The sequence below is a fragment of the Brachyhypopomus gauderio genome, unplaced genomic scaffold, assembly GCF_052324685.1.
Source record: "Brachyhypopomus gauderio isolate BG-103 unplaced genomic scaffold, BGAUD_0.2 sc75, whole genome shotgun sequence".
Lineage (NCBI taxonomy): Eukaryota > Metazoa > Chordata > Actinopteri > Gymnotiformes > Hypopomidae > Brachyhypopomus > Brachyhypopomus gauderio.
This window is the reverse complement of record NW_027506896.1, coordinates 1420473-1435584: the sequence shown is the minus strand read 5'-3', so window position 1 is coordinate 1435584 and position 15112 is coordinate 1420473.

The following is a 15112-nucleotide window of genomic DNA, read 5'->3' as shown; positions in this document are numbered from 1 at the left end:
GGCAACACATCCCTGGTATGTTATCGTCATAGTTATTCAAAGCAACAATGGTTACTTCAGTCGAGGCTGTAAAATACAACACCAGCATGATGGAAATCACTGGCGTCCATCCCCATGCATCAGCACAGAGGGGCAGATAATGGGGTCCTTCACACCCCTGGGGCAAAAGCGCCTGGACATGGCTGAGTGTCACTTCCACAGAAGCTTGGTGGTGGGCCCTGTGCTTCCGTTAGGACATGTTACCTCTTTATCACGTGATAAATTCTGAATACATACAGTGTCCATTTACTTAACATTTCTGAGCCATAAATAATTTTTTAAGTGTGTCATAAACAAGGGATAATAATTTGTTGTTTTAATAAAGCAAAAGCAGTAAAATACTGACTGGACAAACTGACACACTACTGTAGATGGAACTCAGAATCAAATACATTAATTAATGTTGACTCGTATATCATTTTTCTCATCTATGGAAGAGCTTACTGTAGTTGTCAAAACCTCACTCCCTGTGTTGTGTGTGCGCATATGTGTATACACACATTAATGCACTGCATGAGTGAGTGAGTGAGTGAATGTGTGAGAGTGTGTGTGTGGATGGGTGAGTGTGTGTGTGTAGTAATCTTTGAGGGATGTGAGAGAACTCAAGCTGACAGCAGCACAGTGATCGAGGGATTGTGTGGCTCTCTGGAGCGGTTGGCTGGGAAAGCAGTATGTGGGATCGGGTGGCTCTCTCTGGAGCGGTAGGTGGGATCGGGTGGCTCTCTCTGGAGCGGTAGGTGGGATCGGGTGGCTCTCTCTGGAGTGGTAGGTGGGATCGGGTGGCTCTCTCTGGAGTGGTAGGTGGGATCGGGTGGCTCTCTCTGGAGCGGCAGGCTCTTCACTGTGCCCTGGGTCATGGTTCTGATGAACACACCCCTCACACCACTCTGGCTTTTACAGCCACTCACATTTCATGGCTTGCTTATGGAATTAGTCTGATGACTCTACATGGGGTCACATTTATTTCACAAACTACTTGGGTACTTTCTTCTCTTTAAAAATTATTCCCACTGATGACAGACACAGATAAAAGCCATAGTTTTGAATAAATGGCAATGATTTTCATTTTGGTTAGTTCTACATAAACGCTGCAGGTATTAATTCAACATCAGGGATTCTGCTGTGCATGTGGAGGAAGTGTAGAGAAGCAATCATATCACTACAGGCCTGTTAGGCACCTCAGATAAAGATGAGTCTGCAAATTAGACATAGAGGCTGACAGGCTGATGAAACAACACACACCACACACACACACATAGACAGGGAGCTTTTATTGCTATAATTGTGGGGTGAATGCACTGATGTACATATTATTGTTCATGCATATTACTGTGCTATGCATACTCTAAAATCCAAATCCAACCCTTCTGTTACGCTTACGCCAAGTACCTCCAATTACCTCTAGGGGAGCTCTACCTGATACTAATCATCTCTTCCTCCCCCCTATCCCTCACTGGTTAGATACACCTCTCCTCTCATATATATATACACCCTCCTTCCTGCTGTCTGGTGTGAAGTATTGTCTCATGTGGCGTACCAAGCAGGCATCGCATGCCTCGACCTGTGTTCTGACCCCTAGACCTCGTCTCATGCCTGATCCCTGGAAGTACGTTGGATGACGCCCTCCCGTTGCTGACCTGGACTATCTGACCTGCGCTAAGGAAAAGTGGATCCTAATCTGTCTGATTACCTGTGGCTGTTTGTCCCTCTCTCTCTCTCTCTCTCTCTCTCCTCCCCGCTGCCTAAATCAGCAAGTGTGAAAAAAGAGCCTCTGGCTTTTGGATCCTTACTCCCTTAGTGTTTATTTAACACCTTACACCTAACCTCATCATACACTCAAATCCAAATCCAACCCTAACCTCAGTCACTAGTTCTTTTCTGTTTATTCCTAGCAGGATCCAAAGGTCCCCAAATGTTTTCCTGTGATCAGAGGACATTTGGTCCTCACAAAGAGATAAACAGAAGCTCCAACCCCACCCCCAGCTCACACACACATATACATTTGCATTTTATCTCCTCCATCCAGCCTCATCACTGAATTTAATGAGCACTGAAATGTTGATTTTCTCCTCAGTGCTGAGAGCCAGTGGTAATTTCAAGCTGAATATTTCGAATTGGTCATTAATATGTTCCCATGGTGATGGGTGTCAATGAATTTTCAGGGCACTGTTCTGCTCATTAGTGTGCATACTCACACTCACACACACGCACACACACACACACGCACACACACACACACACACACACACACACACACACACACACACACAAAAAAAAACATGCAGGCACACACAGACTGCAAATGATTGTTATTGGTCTTGACCAATTGTTGGTTGAAATTGTACAAATTAGGTTGAATTATTCATAACACAATCCCAACATTTAAAAGCAACAAATTAATACTGTCCAAAAAATGTAAGTACAATTATTCAGTTTAATGTCAGAATTATAAATCCATACAACTCCATAGCCCAAGCAATACATATGCAGAAATATCACTGCTGAGTGCAGAGACCCAGATGGACTTGTGGGTTCTGTCCAGATCTCAGTGTTGGCTCAGAGGACAACACCATCAGATGCCACAGACCAATACAGGAGGATCAATACAGAGAACAAAGAAGCACCGTGTTCCTGAAGACATACTAATCACTCACACTCCACCACCACACATGCCTCAGGAAGAGCTGGGGGGGGGGGTGGTACAGAGAGAGAGAGAAAGAGAAACACAACAGAGACAGAGAGACAGAAAGACAGAGAAAAACAGAGAGAGAGAGAAATGTGGCAGACACATGCAGTACTCTCCTCATATGTGATATTGATAATGATGGAGATTAACTTCTACAATTCAAAAGAGTCTATGGTGATTGCTGAGCTCAGCAGTAGTAGGAACTATTAGGGACACACACACACACACACACACAGATTCAGGAACCTATGCCACCTGAATCCACCGAACCAGCACACCAACCCTGTCTCCCCCACACACCTCCAGGACCGCGACGGCCATGTTTGGCCACAGGGCCAACTTAACCAGCCCACTAACCCCCGTCTCCTCCACACACTCCTCCAGGACCGCGATGGCCTGCGTGTCTGTGCGCTGAGATCCAACACCCCTGACTCTTTCAGCTGGTTCTGGTCCATTCTGTGGGGAGGCTGTTTGTTCGGGTCCATTCTGCGGTGAGGCTGTTTGTTCCGTGTCCTTCCATAATCACAGTGCACCGTGCCTCTCCAACCCTCCTGTCACATCAATCACCAGCTTGTTTATTTGCAAGGCTCATTATGTTCGCCTGGCATCTGCCCTGCCTCCCCACTGCTTTCCCGCTCCACTCCCGTCCTCCGGCCCTCTCTCCGCACCGCCGGCCAGCCCACAGCAGGGACACCTCACACTCCACAGGTGCAGCAGCTCGGCCCGCGGAGCGCGCCTCTCCAGCTGAGAAGCAATCCGGATTTCTTATGCTGCATTTGCACCGTTCATGTTACCCCATAAAGTTGAAAAATGACCATGTCACCCAATCATAACTAGCAATTGTTTACGTCTGGGTGGTTAGCGGCACTGGTATATTTATCATGTGAGCAAGGTAGGCTTGATGTGATAATAGTTTATACAACATGCATTAGGATGCAGAGTTGAAGGGTTTGGGATATGAAAAAGTCAGGAGACATATTTACACTAACTTGGAAATTGTTTGCCATTTTGGTCTACATGGGTATAAGAATATGAATGTGCTATAAAAATATACTGGAAAGTGAAATGTCAGAGATCATAAACTCGCATAACGCCAGACTTGCCTGAATTAACCACTAGTGTAACTGCCTGGTGTTAATCTTGAAAAAATCTACATTTAAATATCTGCAAAAATGCTACATATAAATGTACACGTTTACAAGACATTTACTATCCACAGCAATAATTTGTAGTGTTTTCAACTTTGTGATTAATTGATCGTCTGAAAGGGTTTGTTTTGGACACGAATCACACCAGTGCTGTGCAGGTATATCCTAACAAAGTGTCAGGTGTCTGGGAACACCCAGAGAAACCAGTGACTGATGTCACCAGTTGTGTAGGCCAGGTGGCAATGGCCTCTAACTTGAAAACAGAAGTGAATGGACAATAGTAGCTCAGTGGTTAAAGTACTCGGCTAGTAATCAAGCCTCAAAACTGCCAAATCATTACTGCAGGTCATCTTAACCCTGAATTGTTGAATAACAGCAAGTTGCGTTGGACAGAAGTGATAGCTAAAGGCTGTGAATGCACCAGCATTCTGCACCCCGCCCAAGGGCTGGTGGTGGAAAGAGTTTCCCTTCACCTCCTGTACAGATCAGCTTCAATAATGCAGAAGCGTCTCTCTCGTCTTTCCATTTCTACTGCTCAAATTAAACCTTGGGAAAAAGAGAAGCATTGTGAAATATACTTTCTAGATATATAAAGCTTCCGATGCAGTTTCAGAACAAACTCAACAGTGTTTCACACTTTTTTTCTTTGCTCCATGACAGACTCGTGAAGGTAATTAACTCGCGTGCTGAATCGGGCGCACTCGTTACCAGGTCTTACTGTTGAACTGGAAAGAGTCTAGCATAACGCGAAACACACACACGCGCGCACACGCACGCACGCACGCACACACACACACACACACACACACACACACACACACACACACACACACACACACACACATACACACACACGCATAAAACAAACAAAACCCCGACGTTTCCATCATTCAGGAAAAGTAAGTTTTTTTAATGCGTAGTCTCGCTGCAAACGCGACGTGGATTCCTCTGAATCGCGTGAGGATCTGAACGCGCGAGCCCGCCGCTGCACACACACCGGGTTGCCACGGATACAAATGAACAGCGATAACACGGAGCGTCTCCTGAATCATGTGCGACAAACCGTGAAAACGTGAGTAAAGACACTCCTGCGCATAGGCCTTTCCCCCGTCAATGTACCACCCCTTACGCTTCACATAGGCCTACTGTACATGCACCACTATTGTGTGGTCTGTGCACTACCGAGTAGTGTGTACACACAGTTACAGCCCCCTCACACGACCCAGGTTTTAATCTGAGCTGAACGTCAACCCCATAATAAACACCCCGGTGTTGTGCACGTCTAAAGGTGGTGCACGTCTAAAGGTGGTGCACAGGGCCAGACATGGCGAGATTTGAGACACCAGTGGCAGCTCCACACGGACCTGTAACCTGGCAGCGAAATATTCAGATATTCTGCGTGTTTGTGAAGTGGCAGACACAGCCAAGCCGATGACAAGAAGCGAGAAAAACCCCTGCGTTAACCGCCCGCATCACCAAATGTTTATTCTAATAATGGTGCTGCCTTAAATCTAGACCCTAATCAAACCCAGAAATAAATTAGGAGAGAAGCGCTGATTCAGCATCTAGTCCCTATAGCAATCCGCTGACCCTAAACGGTCAGAGAGAGAGAAGCTGAGAAATGTTTGTTTTATGCCTATCCGATATATACGACATCCAGTGTGGGGGGCCAGGGCGATCAAGTCAACCGAGCCATTAGACCGAGATGTTTCTCAAAGAGCGACGCGCCGGTGTGATGTGGCAGGCGTTCAAGGTTAACCTTTTAGAGGCGGCTGATTGTTGCGAGAAGGTTAAACAACACATTAACATGCATTAAAATATTAAATTATGGGTCCATTTCCTATATGAGAGAAAAACAACAACATAAATAAGGCTTTTAAAATTATGAAGGCGATTGATGAAGGACCGTGTACGGAAGAGGCGGTGTCAGCCGAGATTTTCGTTTTCTTGGGCTGCGCAAAACGTTTTAAATGTAAATACAGTGTCCTGGCTGGCACAGTTGGCCTATAGAGAGGACGGCGCGGTTTTAATTGTGGATTAATGGGATGTATGTAGATGACATCACAGTCGGTGGGCGTCACTGCAGCCACGCCTACTGAGTGGCAGCAAGATTGAGGGGCATCATTAGTGTTCAGCGCAAATGACGCAAAAACACAAATGAATCTAAGACGTAGATGTTGTGCAATTGCCTTTACAAATACATTAACTAAGAATTCAGCATGTACTCAAAAAGAGCTTTCTTTTTACAAATTTCCAAAAGAGAAAGAGAATACAGTGTTAGCTAGCTAGCCATAACAAACCAAGTTTAGAAACTGAGCTAGCCAGATAACTTTGTATATTTGAAATTTTTGCTATACAAAGAAAAGCACGAAATATCGCAATGGCCACAAGAATATTTTTTGATGTCAGATTTAATGTTAACATTGAAAGATGTTCTTGAAAGGTTCTTTACCTGCACAAATATATATTTAACTTAGCTGACATACATTTTACTGAATGTCAGTGTTAGCTATGAAAAAAGTAGCCCAAAATATGGTTTTCATGATAAAAGTTGGAATGATATAGAAATATTTGTTTGAACCATGTGATGCAGGCAAAGCAGCATCAATGTTCCCCAGAAGAACTGGGTGAACAAGTTAAGGAATGAAGGATGCGCGATGAATGTCTCTCAGACCTTAGATCAACAACGTTAGATGTGTGAACGTTGTACAGGCTGAAATTTGTCTTTTGACATTCCACAAAAATATAGGAGGTTCCTCATAAAATTGTTGTTTAAAATGAAACTAAAGAAAAGAGAAAAAATGGTGGGAAAACACTACATAATACACAATAGAGAGAAGAAGCAAGTCTCCCTAATATGCAGCCATAACCTTGTTTGAGAAAATAAGCCTTTAGCCTGTCCATACATTGCAGTGTAACTGCAGCAGCACACAAGTCCCTTCACATCTGATCCATTTAGTTAATTGAAAGATCGGAGAAGCCATCCCATCCCACGCACCTGCAGGTCCAGCATGCACACACATCTCCGCCGTGTCCTGCTCTCCGGCCCCAACCACGGCTTTTACTTTTTAACGATCCTGTACCCAGTTCAATTTGCCTTATTGCTTCATGAGTGGCTACATGAGTGGGTACAGGAGAGGGTAGGGGAGGGGTGTAGAACAGTCTCACTCTCACCTCTATCCTAGACACCCCACCACTCCCCCCTCCTCCTGTCTCTCACTACAAACACCAGGACCATCATATTTAGGAGGAAGATAAAAGGGAGGAAAGAAATAGAAGAGAGTGAAAGAGTGAGATAGGAAGAGTGAACAAGAGTAAGAGAAGCAATGATAGAGAGGGAAGGAGAGAGAGACAGGAGGAGAGAGAGAAAGTGGGAAGGTGTGTCACTCTGAATGTTCCTCATAGAGCAGGTGTGGAGATAAATGTCAAAGGACACTCAGCAAAATAATGCAAAAATGTGTCTTTGCCATGCCAGAGCCCCTTGACCCCCCCCCCCCCCCCCCCACACACGTTCCATGTCATAATATTGGAGTCTTTTGTCTTAACATACCTAAAAGCCCACAAGTGTGAAAAGTATAAAATACAACTGTGGTTGTGTGTGTGTGCTTGATTGTGGTTGTGTGTATGTGTTTTTGACTGTGTGTGTTTGACTGTGGTTGTGTGTGTGTGTGTGTGTGTGTGCGTGTGTGTGTGTGTGTGTGTGTGTGTGTGTGTGTGTGTTTGACTGTGGTTGTGTGTGTGTGTGTTTGACTGTGGATCACATGTTCATTCTTTTACCTCCACTCAATCATCAGGTTCCATATATTAAAAGCACCATCCAAACACACGTGCACACACATGCGCACACACATGCGCGCACACACACATGCGCACACACACGCGCACACACTGTGTGGTGACAGAATCAGGTGTCTAAAGCCAAGTGGCTGGCTGTGGCATTTTCCGTAGCTAATTAGCATTAATAAAGAGGCTGTTCCTTGTCGGTATGTGTTTTATCCTGCTTCATAAAATCCCAGGGCACTGGGTGGCGAAGGAGCTCCGGGGGAATCCGACTGTCATGCACGACAAGACAGATGCAGTGCCCTGTCGACGCCGTGGGGCTGAGGCATGACAGATTGAGAAGAGCTGTCCCTCACTCGACAGGCATGCTTCATTTTCAAATTAATAAATCTGAATAAAATATTTTAGCCTTCATTATGAGCGCTTGCTGTCTGACAGCTCTGTAGCGGGCTAGGAGCAGTGTGGGGGGGGGGGGGGTGAACAGTGTGGGGGTGGGACAGTGTGGGGGGGCAGTGTGGGGGAGTAGTGGGGGGGGCACCGATGGGAAGAACAGCTTGCTCTGAATCCACCTGGGCTTCAGCTTTTTGTTGTAATGTTTGGGCAGCATGTGGTAGTTGTGTCTAGGCCTGTGTGTGTGTGTGTGTGTGTGTGTGTGTGTGTGTGTGTGTGTGTTTGTGTGTGTGTGTGTGTGTTGTGAGTTATGTGTCAGTTATGTGTATATACCACTCTTCTCAATGACATCCCAGAGAACTTGTAGATTGCATGGAAGATGTTTCTCTCACCTATGTCTGCGTTGCTGCCGTCGTCATCACCATCTACCTGAGCACCAGCGCTCCCAGGGGGGCACCTGGCTAACGGGCAGCTCCCACACCTGTACATGCAAATGCCACTGCAGACTGGATTTCAAGCAATATACAAAACCTGCCTCCATTCTTTCATTCATTTCAGATGGGTGGAATATTCAGTAATGATGCTTGAAACTGCTATAATCTATAAACACAACATGACAATGCAATGACATGCACAGCTACAACTCACCTGTCTAAACACATACATGAACAAAAAACATCAGGACAAATCACCTAGGAAAAAGGCTATGTCTACCACACCGAGTGCGTTGTCATTCCAATGTGATGTAGACCAATACCGCTAGTTCAGTCTGACAGCATCGCAGCCATGGGCAGTTCAATGCTTTCGCTTTGTGTTAATACTATTTCTGTTCACTAAATGACAATTAATACATTAAGCATAACTACATTCAGCCTGAGAGTTTAATAGATCACTTAAGAAGGAATAAAACATGAACTGAAACAGTGGTATTCCAGAAACACAGGAAAAACACGGGCCTGTGTCCATGGTAACCCACAGCTATAGCTTCTTAAGCACACCAAGTGAAGCCTCTCACCGAAGACATTTTTGGACTCAAGAATAGCGTTAGCCTTGTGGCCTCAGCTAATGATAGGTCAATAGCAAAGACATATAGATGTAACTTCAGATTGCTGTACCACCTGACCACACAGAGCTGGGCCGAAAACTGAATTCCATTGGTGCATAGCTGAGGGATCTTTATAATACAGACACACAAGATGGAACTCCTCTGCTTATCTTAGGAAATCTGTTTACATTAGCCTTTAATTAACCTTTTAAAGCCACTTTAGCACTTTCATATTTTATATTTGAATTCCTATTTAAATCATTGTTATGAATTAATTATAAACTAGATAATAACCGTAATAACAGACACATGAATTAATTAGAATTAGGGGTATTTACATCTGGAGAGAAGCACAGTTGTGTTAGTCATCTTCCTGCACATCATCGGGCATCTGTTTCTGATCATAGGACAACCACAGGACATCTGTTGCGGGATATTTCTCTGTGGCACACTGCTCTCAACTGGCCAGTGACACCACACACATGAATCGGGGCAATACCTAGGAAGCCCCTAATAAAAAATCAGTGCTGTCTTCAGGACTGGTCTGCCACCCACATAATGTCTGGTGAGCACCGATCATGTGATCAGAAACTGACCAGTGATGAATGGGGTAGAGAATGGTGGAGAAACTGGGAATCTTAATATTAAGATTCTGTGTGTTCTATTCTAAGATATTAAGCGACGGACTTAATCATCTGACCTGATCCAGGGAATCCCTAAAGGACAGAGACAGCATGTGTGTGTGTGTGTGTGTGTGTGTGTGTGTGTGTGTGTGTGTGTGTGTGTGTGTGTGTGTGTGTGTGTGAGAAAGAGAGAGAAAGAGAGAGAGAGAGATACAGATAGAGAGTGCCAGAGAGAGAGACACAGATAGAGAGCGTCAGGAAGAGAGAGAGAGAGAGAGAGAGAGAGGAGAGAGAGAGAGAGAGAGAGAGAGAGAGAGAGAGAGAGAGAGAGAGAGATGTGCTTACCTAATGCATTATGGCAACTCATGTACAACTGATAAGACAATATTTCATATGAGGTCAAGGCCAATAAAACACCTTTTCAATGCTTCAGGAATGAACTGAGCTGGACGTTTGCATTCAGAATGCAAACAAACACACAAATACACACACGCACAAAGACACACGTGCACACAAACCTACACACAGTATGACTGTAAACTATGTAGGCAGGACAGAGCAGAGACAATCTTAGCCTGTCATTAACGATGAAAGCACCAGTCTGAAAGAGAGAGGGTGCTTATTACAGCAGATAAACGTGCAGGACTGGCTACTGAACTCATCTAGCCCCCATCCCCTCACACACACATACCACACACTCTCAATAAATGGCAATAGAAATTAATCCCAAATCATTATTTGCAGGGTATTTGGGAAATAAAAAATGCGTTGTGATACAGTTTCACAATTTACTGACAGAGTGTGTGTTACAATACAGTATTAGATATCAGTGTATTATAGAGTCAGTAACTACAGTAACTCCAGCAGGATGAGAACGTGTAGAACTCCTCACAGCATTTAAAACTAGTTGATAGTGAATTTGGAGAAGACTCTGATTTGCACAGATTGTTGACTACAAGTGTATTTTTGTCTATTAAGTTCACATGAGTTAATGGGAATATTGTTTGAAATTTGACTCTTTCCAAACAGACCCCAGCTGGACCAGATCCAATGGGAGACTTGCTCTCTGTGTGATGTGTGGAACTCTGTAGCCCGGTACAGAGGGCCACATGGAGGAACAGTAGATGAAGGGTTAAAGCTATAAAGAGACCTGCCTTTGCCCTGACCTCCCCCTCTCTCTCCCTCCCCCTCTCACTCCCTCCCTCCATCCTTCTCTCTCTCCCTCCCCCTCTCACTCCCTCCCTCCATCCTTCTCTCTCTCCCTCCCTCTCTCCTTCTCTCCCCTTACTCTTGTCTTCTCTGTCCTCATCTCTCTCTCCTCTTTCTCCCTCCCTCTCTCCTCTCTCCCCCACTCTCCTCTTTCACCCTCCTTCTCTCCTTCTCTCCCCTTACTCTTGTCTCCTCTCTCCCCCCCTCTCTCTCCTCTCTCCTTCCCTCTCTCCTCCTCTCTCTCTCCTCCTTCTCCCTCCCTCTCTCTTCTCTTCTTCTCTCCCTCTCCTCTTTCTCCCTCCCTCTCTCCTCTCTCCCCCTCTCTCTCCTCATCTCTCCCTCTCCTTTTTCTCCCTCCCTCTCTCTCCTCTCTCTCTCCCTCTCCCTCTCTGTAAGGTATATCCCCAATGCACCATCCTTATTCAGCTCCAGACTGACAGTGTTTTTAATCTTTTCTCAGCCTCTCTCCTGGAGATTGGGGAAACAAAAATCAATAGTCTCTGGCAGGCGTTCTGGAGGGCTGTGAATTACAAGGCCGCCTTCCCGTAGCAACGGCAGCCTTGAGCAGAGGAGCATGGGAGAGTGGGCCAGGTCAGGGGTCACGACAGGACCAGCATGAGCAAAGTGAGGTATTTACTGCAGGCCTGACTGAAATGAGAAATATCTCCTACAGAGGAGCCAAGCGGGGCTGAAATCACACAGGCCTTTTTCAGAGAGCTTTGCACTCTTCATTTTATAATAGACACTTAGACTCAAGCCTGATCTGTCTGTCTTTCCCTCATCGTGTCTGTCTCTCTTTCTCTCTCATTCACACACACACACACACACACACACACACACACACACACACACACACACACACACACAGAATTTCAGGTGATGTATTGTGCCTCTGACGGTCATCTTGCCCAACAGAGCCACAAATCCTGGAGGGGAACATATCGACACCCCAGTGTGTCATTAGGTTTTAATCACACTGGTGACGTACACTTCAATCCCCAATGCGCCTCAGTACTGGCCACCAACCAGAACCTCCCAGCCGACCTCTATAAATCCACTCCACCTACACTCCTCCCACACACACGTCAATCTAGAGGTCTAAGCAGATTTAAAGATAACAGTGATTTCAATAAAACCAGTATTTAAATCATTCCAGTGGAGTGTGATAATCACCTAGGAAAAGACAACAGCATTCTGATAAACAAGGTTTGATCATCGGTGTCAAACTCTCTCCCAAACCACCAAATATAGCCTGGTCCAAATTTAATTTTGCAAAATTCAGAAGAGCTTCAGGCTTGCAGTCTTCAGGAGAGCGACCGAAGGACATGTTAGTGCTCACGCTACAGAGGCACAATGACCCAATATAGCCGGCATAAATCCAGCAATAAGCTGTCACAGCCGCCGCAGCCTCACCAGCCCAGCACAAATCTAACTCGCAGAGCAGACAGCCCAGCCACTCCACATCTCCGAAACCCTCGCGAACACACATTATTTACACTCGCAGACACAAGAACCTCAGATCACTGACATGTCATTTTAAGAGAGGCTGACTATAATGAGCAGGACGACGAGGAGTCCTCGCTACGTTTCTGACCGACATGGCAATGTTTTGGGGACTTTCTTTTGAGGTAAAGATGGAAAGATAATTTGGAGTAGCTAATGGTGAACATCGTGAAGACTGTTCTTAATAGCTGTCATTAACTTTAGATACTGCGATAATGGCACCAGTCTTCCCGTCGGTCACACTCTCCTTCCCGCTTTCACGAGAGGCTTCTAGCCTTCTTCCGTTTCCGTTGTCAAGAGCGGCACTGTCACTAGATTCGGAAACAAACACCAGTGTTGTTAAAAACGTTATAACGAAGATTTAGAACAGCATCTAGCTGTTTCAAAGTATGGCTTGATTAATTTTGTTTGAAAGGCAAAGCTTTAGCTGCCAGATCGATGCGCGTGCGGTCACCTGCCAATACCGCGTGGCCTGAGTAATTAGCCAGCGCGTGCTCTCTGGCAAATCTGACTCCTGGAATGAAGTTACCCCTGCGAGGAGCTGCCAGAGGGAATAGTGTGGATTCGCCTCCGGATTCAAACACGACCAGAAAAGTTCTATTCGAGAGCCGCATAATCGTCTTCTGAACCGGCTAACAATGGAGCGACTTGGTTAATAAAAAGCAAGAAAAAAAAGTTATTTGTGATGGATGTGCATCTACATTCTACATCACCACAGCTTGTGCACCACTTACTGTGAAGCGACCATAATTTGACAGAACTAATGGCAACACATCACCAGATCCATAAATAGCCGACAGACCGGCCGGTAGTGCCTGAAAGAGGAAACTCTGGTTTATTTTGACAGGAATATAAAAAAATGTAACGACAATCCCATTACTAACACACACCCCGAATACGGACATCTATAGGTCAGAAACATGCATTTTTGCCTAGTGCAAAACGCTTGACTGCAACGGGCCATACATCAATCAAGCGTCTTCTACCATGCAATGGCGGAGCTGTAATTCTGTCTTTGAGGGCCATGTTTCAGGTGGCCTCCGGGTGTCCAATAGCAACACCCCTATGCAGCACCCCACATTACACTCATTACAGTTATGGCTGGGTGACACACAAGAACCGCATCAATTACACCAACCCACGGTGCTCCTGTCGTGTCTGACAAGGCTACGGGTTGAAGAGAGGAAGTACAGTGATACACGCCATGTGTTTAAAAGCAAAACACAGCACACTGATGGCCAGAGATTTACACACGATTCTGCTTTTAAAAGTATAAACATGTCACTGAAGGTTAACATGAGCAGAATAGTATGAGGTAAAAACATCAAATGTAAATGCATCAGACAGATCTTTGTTTCTGTAGACTGGAAGTAAAAGCATCGTGAGGAAGACCATGGTGTTTAACAGCCTTTATACAGGGTCTAGGACAAATGAACTTGTCCCACAAACCCACCAAAAACTCATCACACACAACAACACCAACAACTGTATGATGTCATGGCAGTAGGTGTGCAGAGCGCAGACAGGTGTGTGTTTCAGAGCAGGTTCTGAGTTTCAGAGTTGCTTCTGAGGTCCTGAGGTGCTTTCTGCACCCGCGACGCTGTGAGTTCTCCTTGCAGTCACAGAGGCATAATTGAAACTTTCTCTGATGTTTTGCCGCTTGATTTGACACTGGCCACTGCAAATGGCATAAAATCGATAGCAAGGCCTGTCTGAAGCCTAAGTGAAAGAGACCTCACACACCACACACACACACACACACACACACTGACTCACCACATACACAAACACATACACACACCACACATACAAACATACACACACACACACACACGCACACAGACACACATACACACACACATACACAAACACATACACACACCATACACACAAACATACACACACACACACACTCACACACACCACATACACACACACACACACACATACACCCACCACACACACACTCACACCACATACACAAACACATACACACACCACACACACACACACACACAAAAACACATACACACACCACACACACACATACAATCAAAAAATAAACCCTTTCATAAACAGAATTTCCGTTCTGAACACATAATGTTATATGTACTTGAATGACTGTGTGTGTGTGTGTGTGTGTGTGTGTGTGTGTGTGTGGAGAGCTGCTATAAACCACATGTTAAAGGGTGTGTGTAGTGGGGGATGTTTCAGATAGGGCAGTATCCGAGTGTTCCCCAGGGCTTTGGGAGAGTCATTAATAAGAAGCGAGACTATCTCCACATCACAGTTGCCCACACCGCCTCACAATGACTTGGGCAGAAAATTCAAAACGAAGCCATCACAGTGACCCTCCCATTTACTCTCACAACGACAGGTCACTGACAATCTGGCAGCCGACGCTATACTCAGTGCTTGGGTGTTTGTGGGAGAGACAGAGTGTGTGTGTGTGTGCGCGTGTGTGTGTGTGTGTGTGTGTGCATGTCTTTCTGTGCATGTGCGCATGCATACGGAGTGTTTCTCCTTTCATGTCACTGTATTGTTATCTCGTCTCACTGTGAAGGATCAGCTATGGTTCCTTTAAATGAAAAAACGCAAAACATTAGCTGTTTATATGTTATTAATCAAGTTTTATGCGTAACACACACTGCTACAAAACTCTGTATATAGGTGCCAAAGTAACAACTTC